Below are 11,568 nucleotides of genomic sequence, written 5' to 3'. Positions count from 1 at the left end.
GTTGACATTTCCAGGTAATCTAGTATTTGGCTACACGTCCACGCATATATCACATAAGAGTTAATATCATATGATCTTACATATAATCGCGAATACGCAACATTACATGAATCCTCAAAGATACCTTATAGATATGCTTATAATCAACATGCCTCAATTTCCGGTTGTGGTAGCTTTTGGGCCGTCTGTCATTCGTTTATAAACAACCAAACTTTCTCAAATCTTAAGAGATAACTCTATTTTAACTTATCTTCTCTAACATAAATATATAACGTCTGCGCAAATAATAAATTTTCCAGACAAGAATTGTGACGCAGCTACATTTGTTAAGTGCATAGAAGAGCATTTTCCCAAAGTGGCTGGGGCCGGATTCGACCTGCTGAGATCGGGTGGTGGCCCAAACCGTGGTCTACAGCTTCTATTGCCCCCATCCACTGGATACACCCCAGCCTACCTACGCTCACAACACTGTTGTTTAAATGCAGCTGTCTGCTATGTCCGCCCGATACAGTATGACCTGGACATGTCTGAAATTGAGGTTAGTATTAGAATGCTCGGGAGAGCTGCACTCAAGTAATCAAAAACTCTGTGCTTTAAAAGTGTTCTGCTATTATTTTTATTTATCATTAAAGCAATTTCAATGTTGTAATGACAAACAGGGTGCTTCCAATGATGCAATGTTCAATGCTGATGTCACTGGACCAACAATTCAATGCCAACAGTGTGGCGTGCAGGTGATCATGACTAACCTACGGAGTCATATGTCAACCTGTCTGTGAGTAAATAGGAGAAAATTACTAAATGATTAAAAATATTAACCTGCATGAACTGGTCTTGTTATGTCAAAAATGCTGCAATGAAATTATAAAACATTTCTAGACATGAGAAATGAATTAAATTCAGTTTTTCTTTGTAGAACACAGACAATTGGCAGTATTTGGTTTTCTAGATCTAGAATATTTGTTATAAAAAGCTGTCAGACCAATATTAGTTCAAAAACATTTTCCAGCAATAAGCTCGTTTTGATTTCCAATGAGAATGGAAGGTTATTTGTGTGCTTGATTTCCAGCGAATCACTGGGCACAACCCCATTGGAAGATTGGTGTGCGGAACAGCAGCAGCCGATCGCTGATTCTGACGTGCAGCCGACAGCGGCGGAAGAGCCAAGCACCGCTTGCGAAGTGCAGCCGACATGCACTACGGCTGCAGAGTCGATCTGCACTACGGCTACAGAGCCGATCTGCACTACGGATGCAGAGCCGACCTGCACCACTGCTGAGCAGCAAAGCTACGCCTCTGCTGGATACAGGTTTCAGAAACTCCCTACTATCCCCCCAAGATTTATTTGTATTGAAAGAGAGCAACTACAGATGGTTGAGGGGGTTGAGGTGTGTCTAGCATAGCAAAATGTATAGATGATGTGAAATATATATATTTTTAGAGAGTATCTTGGTGCGCTGGGGATAGATGCCACCTGGCCAGACTCCGATGGCGATGGCGACTTTGACAACTCAGCTGATCTGGAGCTGGCTCTGCAGCTGTCCGTGGATGAAATCCAGGCCACAGACGACCAGTACGAGAATTTCATTGAAATAATTGACTTTTTCCTGTCAATTTTTGTTCTTAAACTTCTATCGTACCCTTTCGTAACATATGTACAGATTTCTGTTGATGAACGTTGAGGCAGTAATTATCGTATTTGACTGGTGTTTACAGGTCTTTGGCAGATATCCTGTGCAGGCAGCGCAGCGACGTCATTTGTAGTGAAAAATCTACAAATGTCAATGTCATCCGTGGCAGAGAGTGGGAGGCTGCACTCAGATCGTTCCCACGCGGGCGATTTGATACGACAGCCAAGCTCTCCGTCAGGTACTCTGACGATGAGGGCTTCAGCGAGGGAGCAGTGGATTTGGGTGGGCCCACACGGGAATTCCTCCGTGAAGCACTATGCCAGTGTTTGGAGAGTAGTGGATTGTTTGGCGGGCCAGCCGTAGGGAAGAGTCTCTCCTTGAACAGCACGGGTAAATAACACTACGTGTATCTTTAACCGGACGTTTATAGTACATGTTGCTCTGTGCATTGGTGCATTTGTTAGGAACTGTAGCTGTAACTTTCACATTCTGACATGTAACCACTTTAGTGTTCATACATCTCATCAAGGTGTTCTACTGGTAGAAAGAGTGAACAAAATTTTGAAAAATTCAAGCGTTTAATATCTTTTTTTCAGTTTCCACAGTTTTTGAACAGTATGTCGAGTAATGTATGACTAAGGAGAACCATTATAAGCATGGTCGAGTATTTTAATACAATACATTATGCCAGCTCTAGCTAAAGGCCATTACAAAGTCGCTGGCATGCTAATGGCCCTGTCGTTGATCCATGGAGGGCCATCCCCACATTGTATGTCGCACCTGGCCTACAAGGTGATATGTGAAGGGACGACGGGTGCCAGAGCCGCCATCGCAGACATCACTGATGCGGATGTGAGAGCAAGGGTCGAAAGGGTAAATTACAAGATATACCTGTGTGAGAAACAGTGTAATAACGCTACAATTATGGAAACTGCAATGTACACTTTGCTGTGTCATCTCTTCCAAAAATAGAAGGTGTCCTCATGTTTTAGTAACCCGTAATAGAGGTTCCCTGGTTTATCTCAATAGGTCAGAACCCATGAGAATGTCATGGAAAAGCAGTGTACTGATATATAGGCTCATATGTATGAAGTGAGTATGTTTATATTGGTGTTTTTTTGCAGATAGTGTATGCAGACACAACACCACTGCTGCACCAGGCTGTCGCAGATCCGCAACTGGAAATGTTGCTGTCGTTGTCCGGCTATTGCAAGCCAATCACTTGCATAGCCGACAAAGAGGACATCGTGGCTGCCGTGTCCACATTCTTCTGCGTAGGCAGAATGGGGGGATGCGTGGAACGCGTTGCTGGAAGGATTGGAGTGAGTTTGATGTCTGATTCTCAATGTATATATGCCATATGTAAAAGAATTCACACATTCAATTAATGAGAATGACACAACAAAGAGAATTAAGAACAAAGTGGCTGATATATTTTTGCACATTTCGCAATAACTACGTATATAATAATATTTTTTCAAAGTATTTCTATTCACAGGTTTTTAGTGTGATTATACAACAATAACTGCCATAACAAACTCTGAGCAGTTAAACTTCATTGTGTGTATACCCAACAATCTGTTCACTGCATGGCAACAGGGTGTCTATATAGCTATGCATTTATTTATCTGCGGGGTGTCTACTGTCTAGTCTGTAAAATAACACAAGGTAGAGCCATAGCATGCCATGCATTATGCTCAGGTTGGTCATGGAATTCATGAATTTACTCTGCTAAACGGCTTATAATTGTCTATAATTCGTAATTAGACATATAGAGTATTGTACATAATTACATTTGATACTTGCAGAACATGTGGCATGCTGGCCCTAGTGAGACAGTACAAGGAGTCTTTCCAGCCAGCATTCATTGCGACCGCGGGAAAGTTGACCCCCGAAGAAGTGCTGGCAACATTTTCAGTGTCACTGACATCGGAGAGAGGCAGCAACGACAGGCAGGCCGAGGAGATGGCCTTGGCCTTCTGGAGGGATTTTGTGGATGATTGTGCTGGTAGTTATATTTTGCCTTTCAAAAGTAATATATTTAACTTTGTTATAAGTAAAAATATCCGATTCACCAAGGAATTACCAGTGCGAAAGTTATAGTACATATATATATATATAAGTTATATCTTTTTGTTTTCCTAAACCCGTCTATGTTCGTGTACAGTAAGAGCCTAATTTTAATCAACCATCCTTCTTTAAATCTGTATATTAATTGTCTTTGCAGATGTTGTCAGGCCAGTAGAGTTGCAGGACATCCTGATCTTCTCAACAGCTCTTGAGATGCGGCCACCCATGGGTTTTGACCCGCAGCCGACCATCAACTTTGTGAGTGGTCTGCTACCCAAAGCAAGCACATGTGTAAATGTGCTTTACTTGCCAACAGGCCATACCAATTATGACAAATTTAAGGAATGGATGAGGGAGGGTATTATGTGCGCGCAAGGATTTGGGCAAGCCTAATTAATTGCGGATATATTTTGTATAGAGCACCGAAGTGTGACGTCACAGTGGCATGATAATGAACCCACTGGTTCTAAACAATCATTGGTTCCGTAACATTAACTGCGTGAAAATGGTGTTGTGAGTACGTAAATCACGTGTGCGCTGCAGACAGCGGTAAAGCATCGTTAGTAAGTCGATCTTACTACATTGCTTTCATCATCAAAATGCCTAGAAAAAATCATTTCTGCATTCCACATATAATCTCTAACACATAACATCTTAATCCATCGTTGATTTTTACGTCCACCCGTTGCAAATCTATAAAAACTGCAATAATGACTCTCAGAATGATGGTTACGATCGGGTACAAAGCACGACACCATTTTCACCGAGCCAATGATTGTTTAGAACCAGTGAGTTTATTGTCATGCCACTGTGACGTCATCACTTCGGAGCTCTATTGGAGCCAGCAGCAACACGATACAAATGGAATAGGTGGCAAATAAAACCCAGCTTTACATTTAGGCGCCCGTTTGTTAATTGACACATTGCTTAGTAAAGTCATGCGATATACGCACCGTTCGCGCGTTTTACATAAAATTGCGATAGTAACCTCGTAATTTCTCAATCTCTCAAGGTGCATAGAACATTTGACCGATTTGGTCGTACAGTAAAACTCGCATAAGTCGACACTTTTGGGACCAGCATATATTTGTGACGACATACGAAAATGACAACATATGCGTAAGTCGTCATTTTGTCGACTTATACGTAGGCTCCCCTCCCAAGCGCCCGTCACCCCTAAACAGTCATAAACATGCTCCACACACGACGTCAGTTCGCGCCACATACATATAGCAGACATTAGTGCATCACATGATTAATCGTTGAAATTCCATTGGATAACGTCGCAGGTACTATGAAACAGTATAGTGCCCGCCTGAGCGGGCACTATATTGCTTGCGCGATGCATTGTTATTATAATGCATTGTGTTTTAATACAAATTGAAATTGTTAGTTTTATGAAACTTTGTCTTATTGACTTCATATTTGCCGAGTAGATTGCAAAGTAATGTGATGCACTAAAAACATTAATGCCTGTTGTCGGGTGCACTATGCTGTCATAGTGCACCCAACAACAGGCATTAATATATAATTAAACAATCGGGTCCGTACATCAATCGACACCGCTGTTGGCCATAACGCACGTACAGCGTACGCACCAGCGGCACACGCTGGCTATCTGTAACACCCGCTGTTGATAACACGTTTGGACATTGCCGGACAGTTGCGGTGCGTGTCTGCCAAATTTTCTTGGAACACTTGCTGAAAACATACGGCAATTCCGCGAGGCCGTGCTCTGGAACGAACTAATAGTTAGGATAGCAGAATTTTCAGGCAGTCACGCAGACTCCTGCATTATTATGTCAAATCAGGGAGTCTGGCAGTAAATCAGGGAGCATTTTACTCCGGACTCGCGTCAACTCCGCACCCTGCATTGGGATGCATACACTGGGGAATCTGGGGGATGTGCGAGCTGCGACAGCCAGTGGGTGAGACCGGGACACTTGGGACGCCTGGTATTACATTGGACCTGTCTGAGGGCGTCGACTTGTACATAATGACGACTTAGGCGGGGCTATTCCAATGGATTTACTATGAGAGAAAATCGGGACTTTGACTTCCATGACGACTTATGCGAATTGACAAGTTAGCCGATGACGACTTATGCGAGTTTTACTGTATCAGTTAGTCAGGGATGTGTCACAGTGCGTACTAACAGTAGATGTTTCACATACGTTCACCTATTTTGCACATAGGCGGTCGATCAGTGTGAAAAATAGACAAGCGCGGATTTCTCAGTTTCCATTTCTGCAACAGTGGCAGATGGAGAAATGGATATTTCTCTACGATTACAGCTCGGAATAATATAGTTTTACACTCGTCTTAATTGAAACATAATGCTGTAGAAAAGCTCGTCAGGGATTGTTATTAAGTGCCGTATGTTATTAGTTATTGTTCCTTATTCGCAAAATGTACAATCGTGTGCGACTCAAATTTTAAGCAGTTTTTTTTCTTTTTTTCGGCAAATATGAAGCATAAAGAAAATTCCTGACGTGCTTTTTTGGTTCATATTGTGCTTAAGTTGTGGCGGAAGTTTTGCTTTCTCACTCTTTGTGGTAATTGAGAAATGTACTTCTTCATTCAGGGTTGTGTTATAGGAATGTGTTATTCTGGCAGTATCATGACAGTCATTAAACAGTTTTGTGCACTTGTTCTTGTAATGTTCATGTATGTGTGTAAGCCTATAACAATGCCTTTATCAGGGTTGGGTTAGATATATCCAACCCAACTTTGATAAGGACATTATTAGGGCAGTTCAGTTGGTATGTTTCGTCTGTCTAATATCGCTCACCTAACAACAACACTGCCTCATAAATATCCCTCCCGTAATAGTGTGACTCAGCTAGAGGATCAATGCTCTGACACACAATTTCTACCAGCTCTACAGGTATTGCAGACGTCTCTGGCACTTCCACGCATGAGGTCGATGTGGCTTCCATTGCAGAGCCACTCCAATCCACTCCATACGATTGAGAATTCTCCTTAAAATCACAAGCAGTCCATTTGTACAATGCAGACATTAAACTATATAAATAACAAGAGCCGCAGAGCGTCTGGGCTCATCTGAGGTCTGTTGCTACGGTTATAAACGTAACATTTAAGTCATACGTAGTGACACCTTTGTTAGGCGCAGATATGCAGATACGCAGTTGCGTACACATCATTTCAGCAAACATTTTTTTTATTGCAGAGAGAGAGAGAGCGAGAGAGAGGAAGAGAGAGAGAGGGGGCGAGAGAGAGAAAAAGAGAGCGGGCGAGAGGAGAGATAGGAAGAGAATCAGTCAGACTAAATTGTTTATAAACAAATAACTGCACCACACGGCGCGCTACTGTATCAGTTATGTCACCGATTGAAATGTACATTCCGATTTCGCTGCGCGGCGTCCAAACTTTCGACGAAGATGGCGGGCAGAGGTAAGGCAGATGCACGTATAACGTACAGATTTCTTCAATGTCGGAGAGGATCAACACATTTCGACTGACAGTCAACCATCGGGCTCTGCAGTGTCCACAAGCCAGCATGCTCCACCATATCCCGACATTGCACACTACTACTAGCTGTAACGTCGACGGAGAGAGCCATGCCAAGGACAGTACAAATCAATACTGGCAAATTTTCATTGGTAGATTTGACGATTCATTTCTGCAATTACTTATCTCAAGATTGGTTAAACTGAAGTTGAGAAAGTAAAAGCGCAATATACATTTGACCGCAGGGAATAGATAATCCGAACTATGGTTTAGCCCATGCTGTGCTATCAGCCACCCACCTCAGGCACCTGCGAGGTAGGCCTATTTATAGTTGGCCTTAATCAAAAACAGACGTTTGCGTAAGTGCTATTGACATTGTATTCCCAACGTACAGAATCTCATATAGAGAATGAAGTTCATATATGATTTAATAGTAGCTGTCTGCTAATAACTACTAAAACTAGGCGATTATAGTCACTTGACTTGTACATTCCCGCTCATATGAATACAGGTACTTTCAGGTAACAATTCAGGTTATTTCCCCCTTGCCTTGGCTTCTCGTTATGCTACATAATAATAATAATAATTAGTCGTCCGTCAGGGGTTTCGGTTGCGCATGTAGTAGGAGACACAGGGCGCTACTCCATAATGTTCCCATCAAAAGCGTTTTTCCACACTCTATCTCTTTTTGCTGAGTGATAAGCAGAGAAGCAGCGTGTACCATTTTTCAAGTCTTTTGGTATGACCCGGGCGGGGATTGAACCCCCGCCCTTCCGCATGCGAGGCGAGCACTCCACCATTACGCCATCGTAGCGGCTGGATGACTACACACCAAATATCGTATAGTGCCGTAGGATCAAATTTTGCTATAGGATCTTTGCTACAGACTAGCTCCAAGAAATGGTCATACTATGTAAGATCATATGATATTAACTCTTATGTGATATATGCGTGGACGTGTAGCCAAATACTAGATTACCTGGAAATGTCAACTTGGCTACTCCTAACCCTGCAGCTAGCAGTTCCGTTCTCTCACACGTATCTGGAGTTTTGTCTGCGTCCACTTGTGAGAGGCAGCAGAAAGTGAGTCCACGAGTTTTTAATTCTTAAGAATAGTGGAGCTTGTTTCCTCCTTTTTGCTGGTTGATGTGGATATGGCGCAAAGTTGCGCTGTAGCTCAGACATAACTGCAATTAATATAATACATCAAATTTGATATCAAGGAACGTATATGCTTCACGAACACTCCCACCCCACATTACCTTAGCATGTATTGTAGATGATATTGGTCAGGTGTAACAAATTCTGCCAACAGATCAAGATTTTTGTTCTTGTAAATATATAAATGACACAATACACAGTTCAGAGGAAACTGCATATAATGTAGTATTGCTTGGAAGTAAATTTATATTATTTTCTTACGGTTCCTATCTTGGCGGAATGGATTTGCCCTCGGTGGAGCTGCAGTGGGGATGGCAACATTGGTCGTGACACCACGGGTGACCGCAGCACTGGTCGTGGCACCACGGTTGACCGCAGCACTAGTCGTAGCACCACGGTTGACCGCAGCACTAGTCGTGGCACCACGGTTGACCGCAACACTGGTCGTGGCACCACCGGTGGTGGCAACACTGGTCGTGGTACCACTGAGAATCTCAGCAACTTGCCGAAGCATGCTGGCAGCTGGAATTGAAGCGGCAACAGCCAAAATAACAGGCATAATAACACTAACCACAACAGTATCCACCATACATTTCTGACGCTGTTTGCTGAGATACTTCACACAGTGACACACACACACACACACAAAACAATTTATAGCCAAATAAAATTTGTTGCATAGGCTTAGTTGTACATAGTTAGTGTAAGTCCGGCTGCAAGCATTTTGGGAATTTTTAAGATTTATAAGTTAGGGCCTATAGCAAAATAAATTTAGCCTACCTGCCTCTCTGCGGTCTTCCATGCCGGGGTCTCGTCTTACTGCTATCTACTGTATCTACTACTGCTGCTATCTACAATAGTATAATATGTATTGTACTAGTATTATTAGTGCATCAATATAATAGTGCGAACGAGATATGCGAGTGACAGTCTGATCGGCGCAGTGATCGCCTCCTTAGCAGACGACTAGTGAATGAAATACTGTTTGTACTACTATTCCTTCCTGTTCTGCTTCTTTCTCTTATGCTGCTCTTCTAAATTAATAAAGAAACTAACAAAAGATGTCTCTCTACACCGATGAAACTTATTTCCAACGATAGATAATTAGTCCAAGGGGATCGCTAACAACATGCGGATTATCGCGTAGCACATCAAACTCCACGACAGATGGCGCTCTCGCTCTGGCTCAATTCTACGTATATCCTGAGTGTGGGAAGGGGGCGCTGCATGCAGTTTGGTAGCACATTTGGAATTTTGCACAGGGGAGAGATAGTGAGAATTAGGGATAGGGTTAGGGTTAGGGTTGACTGATTTCCATATCCACAACTTATTTCTATATTCACTACGTAGGCACAGTTGTTTGTTAGTGATTACGTCACGAATTTTCTATGGTAAAATTTGTAAAATTTTTGTTGCATTTTTTTACATTAAAAGTAAGAACTAACGGGACTAAACGTATCGTCAAATTCTTACCTGATAAGATTGTTTCTCAGCTAGTTAAAAATAAAAAAACCTGGACGATTTGATATTAGTGTTAATAACATTAATTACTTGTATGGCTATGTATGCGTCACGAGTGTATGTTCACATCGAACAATATAGTAAAATAAGATGTATAATGCAGCAATTTAACCATAAAAAGTGAACAGAATCACTTGTATTTTGTGTTTATTTTTTACTATTTACGGTGACGTAATCACTTTAACACTAGCGCGACGCACGTTGAACTAGTTAAAAACAAGTAGTTACATTAAATTTAATAGTTACATATATTACAATCTTTAATCTGATTTTTGATAAATTATCAAAAATATGTGAAAAATTTTTCAATTTCACAATATATGTCATTCAGTTGCATTCTCGTATAGCTCATTTGTACTTTGAAGACTATCAGTATCATTTACAAGTTCACAAGGTATGTTATTTGTTTCGGTATCATTTTCCGTTCCTACTGTGAGGCAAGACGGCGCTGCAGTAGCTAGATAGATGCCAGAATGAAATTCAAGAAAGTTTTCATTAGAATATAGACAACAGATAACTTTATTCAGTACGGTAATACATGTTTATACCATATTTAGATACACACGCAAATACAAAATATATATTGCTTATTATTTAATATACTTAGATTTAAGAGAACAACATTCTATTTCTCCAACTCGGCGACTTGACCCCGACTCCGACTCCAACACAATCGAATTTCAGCCGATCAGTTGGAATGCACTTGGGTCAAGTCGCGGGGGGGGGCAAGTTGGAATGCACGTGAAATTGGTACGATTTGCTGAAACCGTAACGAACCGTGATTTGAATTGTAAATGCAGCTTAACAAATGCGCACATATAATCATACCAATCCCACATTTTCCTTAAATTACAAACAGTCCACTTGTACAATGCACATATAAATCAATACAAGCATACAATAAAACAAGTGCCGCAGAGCGACAGCGCTCAACTGACGTGTACTGTAGCCAGGTATTCTTCTGATAAACTCGATAACCGAATAACCGATAACTTCGAAACTCGATAACCAATCAAGTGCACCCTCTGCCACCGCATTCGCGCTCAGAGCATATATCTAGGATATACTACTAATACAGATCTAAAATCTATGATAGGCTTTGCTATACCTGTTTGCTATACAACACCACTGCGATGGCTCAATGGTTGAGTGCTCGCCTCGTATGTGGAAGGTCTGGGGTTCAACTCACGGCCGGGTCATACCAAAGACTTGAAAAATGGTACACGGCTTCTCTGCTTAGCATTCAGCAATAGAGATAGAGTGTGGCAAGTTAACTCGCAGTGCTACAGTGGACTAACCCCCTACTGTAGCATTTACTGTGAAAGCAGCTGCGGGGCCTCAGGGTTACAGAAACGGAGATAGGCACCGCCCTATAGGTGCGGGAAAGATTTTTTTTACACAATATACAGATAATAAGAGATCAGCTGTGTGACTTTGACCTGTGATCTCCAATTTCGCACTGGTGATGGGTTTCCTGCCCATCACACTATACACCAAATATTAAGACGTAGGTCGAGCCGTTAAGATTTGTGCCGCAATTCCGTATTCCACGATCCCCCCCCCCCCACACACCACAGTCCGAATATCGTGACGTACGTAGAGCGGTTAAGATTTGTGCCAAGCTGAGCTGCCAAAGTCGCCATCGTCATCGGAGTCTGGCCAGGTGGCATCTATCCCCAGCGCACCAAGATACTCTCTAAAAATATATATATTT

The 11,568-nt window shown here is 42.0% G+C and overlaps 1 long non-coding RNA gene across 1 annotated transcript; it reads left to right on the top strand.

Annotated features, from left to right (window-relative positions):
* Window positions 1–4,371: 4,371 nt before the first annotated feature.
* LOC106810894 lies at window positions 4,372–9,723 on the top strand. The gene is made up of 3 exons (XR_001394078.1): window positions 4,372–4,478; window positions 6,266–6,269; window positions 9,701–9,723. It is a non-coding gene; the product is annotated as an uncharacterized LOC106810894 (long non-coding RNA).
* The last annotated feature ends 1,845 nt before the right edge of the window (window positions 9,724–11,568 follow it).

This window comes from Priapulus caudatus, unplaced genomic scaffold, assembly GCF_000485595.1.
Source record: "Priapulus caudatus unplaced genomic scaffold, Priapulus_caudatus-5.0.1 Scaffold484, whole genome shotgun sequence".
Classification (NCBI taxonomy): Eukaryota; Metazoa; Priapulida; class Priapulimorpha; order Priapulimorphida; family Priapulidae; genus Priapulus; species Priapulus caudatus.
This window is presented reverse-complemented; position numbering and strand designations above follow the sequence as displayed.